The sequence below is a fragment of the Otolemur garnettii genome, unplaced genomic scaffold (assembly GCF_000181295.1).
Source record: "Otolemur garnettii isolate 467f Iridium unplaced genomic scaffold, OtoGar3 scaffold00018, whole genome shotgun sequence".
NCBI lineage: Eukaryota > Metazoa > Chordata > Mammalia > Primates > Galagidae > Otolemur > Otolemur garnettii.
Window position 1 is genome coordinate 3,569,061 of NW_003852413.1, and position 2,556 is coordinate 3,571,616.

Sequence of the window (2,556 nt, forward strand, 5' to 3'; positions counted from 1 at the left end):
CTCCATCTCAGGCTTAAGATAGTTTAGCTCTGGCTTGTTTGCTTTTCCAAAATACACCAGTACAGTATGCAAGTAACAAGCACAAAATGAATTCTGTTCCAGTTACTTTTATTCTCTCTCTGCCCTAAGGCCCGTGGAGAGGGCACCGGATTCAAGTATCAGTGGTGTCATTATCCCTACTTATCGGTGAAGAATGACACAGCAGATAGGACCGCGCGTGCAAAGTTCTGTCTGTGGACAAAGTAGTTTACTCCCCTCCCCACCCCAAGTGTGTCCGAGATTCTGAGTCATACCCAGACACACACGTTACCACCTGCCTCGGGTAACCGGGAGGAAGCTGACCAAGCTGCTTCCGGTCCAGGAGACTTATAAAACACTGCGAAAGCTACAGGTGAATGTAAATATTCCACCACGATCTTCCCGCACAGGTGCCCCGGGATGCTGCTTTTAGAGGCAGTGGGCGAAGCGAGGACCGCGGAGGGACGTCCGGAGACCGGGAAGATCCAGCGCCAACACTGGCCCTGCGCCCGGGCTCTCTCCGTGGCCTCCTAGGCAGAGGTGAGCAAGGCCAGATCCCGCCAGCGGCCGCGTCACTGAGGTCAAGACCTCGCCCGGCGCCTTCAGCGCCCCGTCGTCCCCCGAGCCCGGGAGGAGAGCAGGGAATCGCCCCGTCAGCGCCAGGAGCCAGCGGGGACCAAACCCCCACTTCCCGCCGGCCGGTTGGCCGGAAGTAGTAGCGTCTCAAGCGCTCCGCCGGAACTCACTGGGCCGCGGCCTAGGGGCGGGTGCGGCGCGACGCAGGCTCTGCGCTCTTGCATCACCGCGTAGGGAGATGAGGGAGTGACGCATTAGGCGCGTAGAACGGTAGTGGGTGGGTCCAGGGAAATTAACCGTATCTGGCTCCGCCTCTTAAAGTTGCCTGGGTCTTGCGGTGTGGGCACAGCGCGGCCTTCAGCGCGGCTCCTTTAAGCGGCGCCGTGACACGTGTGTGCTGCGCCGAAGGCCCGGATGGTGCGCGTGCTGGGCCGTGGGCCTAAGGAGACGCCAGCGCTGCGCCGATCTGCGGCTGGCTGGCGACAGGCCTGGGTAGGTTGGAGTCGGGTCGAATCAAGGCGGTGTGCTCGTCCGGGCTGGGGGCTTACCTTGGGTCTGGGTGCGGGGAGGTGCGGCCGGGCGTGGAACGCAAAAGGCGTGGGAGCGCGTCCGAGAGGGATCCTAAGCGTTCCTGAGGAGGGCAGGATGTCAAGGTAGGGGATAGAGGGGGACCTGGGGATGCGCTGTCTGCTCAGCCGTGCGGGGCTACCAGGTAAGTTGGGAGGGCTGCGCCCCGGGCCCCCCGAGAATCAGCTGCTGTGGAGCGCAGAGTTCGCCTCGCTGGGAGCCCAGTGGATGTAGGGCACGGGCTCCCCACCGAGGCCCCGTTTGCGCAGAGTCGGGTTTTCTCTGCGGCGGCCTAAATCGGAGCTAGGGAGCGCGTTCTGTCCAGCTACAGAGCCCAGGTCTTGTTTCTCTTCACCAGGGGACGCAGGGAGGGCTCGTCCTGGCGAGAGTAACCTTTCTCATGGTCACGGGGCGTGTGGCGCGGCCCCGGGCCTTTATGCGGGAGCAGCAAGCGCGACAGGCGCATGGGGGGATACCCGGCGCCCACACAGCCCAGCTTCTGTAATAGGTGCCAAGAAGCCTCTGGGGGGAGAGGGTGAGGCTGGCCCGCGCCCACTCTTCAGGGGAGCCTCCTACGAGGATGCTGCCGGGGGTACCCTCCAAGGGCACTTCGAGGAAGACCCCTCCCCCCCCGCGGAGGGCGCCCCAGGAGGCCTGCTTCTGCCTTGGGCTCCTCCCCCAGCACCTGGTTGACTCGTGAATCTTGAATACAGTTTTTCCTGGAAAGTGAGTTTAAAGGGAGGGAGTTCATGTGGTGTTTGCAGGAAGCTGCCCTTGAGCCCTGAGCGTATAGCTGTCCAGGTCCTCTCCCCCAACGGAGAGTTGGTGGAGTGTCGCGTGGAGACGTGCACACGTGGGAGGGCTTGCTGGTGGATACAAGAACATTTTTTTCGTGGGTTCCTACAACTCAGAGAACAGTTTTAGATTATTGGCTAATATTTTAGGAGAGTTCAGTGAAGTAGAGGTTGTTCATTTTGTGGCCCCTTGGAAAATTGTCCGAAATCTCTGTCTGCATCAAGGAATGGGTTAATTTTTAAGTTACTTGAGTGAAATTGGGTTAATTCTCCCAAGTTTTGTTTATCCCCTGGCTAAGTGGTTCCCACATGTTAGGCTGTGGTCCATGACAAAGTTCTTTACGGTCCATGGTGAGATGTGAGTCCTCGTAGACAGCCATAACATCATAGATAAGATGTCTCTACTTCATAGCTTGTCCTATTTTCTCTGTAGTTTTGGGGAGTTGATAAGCTTTTCTTTAATTGAGACAGTCTTTGTCACCCTTGGTAGAGGGCTGTCCTATTTTCTCTGTAGTTTTGGGGAGTTGATAAGCTTCTTCTTTTTAATTTTTTTTTTTAGGGGCTCGGCGCCTATAGCTCAACCGGCTAAGGCGCCAGCCAC

At 58.2% G+C, this 2,556-nt stretch overlaps 1 protein-coding gene across 6 annotated transcripts in view; it reads left to right on the plus strand.

Moving 5' to 3' along the window:
* Positions 1–205: 205 nt before the first annotated feature.
* USP36 (ubiquitin specific peptidase 36) overlaps positions 206–2,556 on the plus strand; it is a 40,955-nt gene continuing 38,604 nt past the window's right edge. For 4 of the 6 annotated variants that reach the window (XM_023511167.1, XM_023511164.1, XM_003786084.3 and 1 more), the window contains exon 1: positions 1,036–1,086. The gene's annotated coding sequence lies outside the window, so the exon portion shown is untranslated. Of the gene's footprint in view, positions 559–1,035; positions 1,087–1,190; positions 1,248–2,556 lie in introns of those variants that run through there. The other 2 variants (XM_023511166.1, XM_023511165.1) reach the window with 2 other exon arrangements.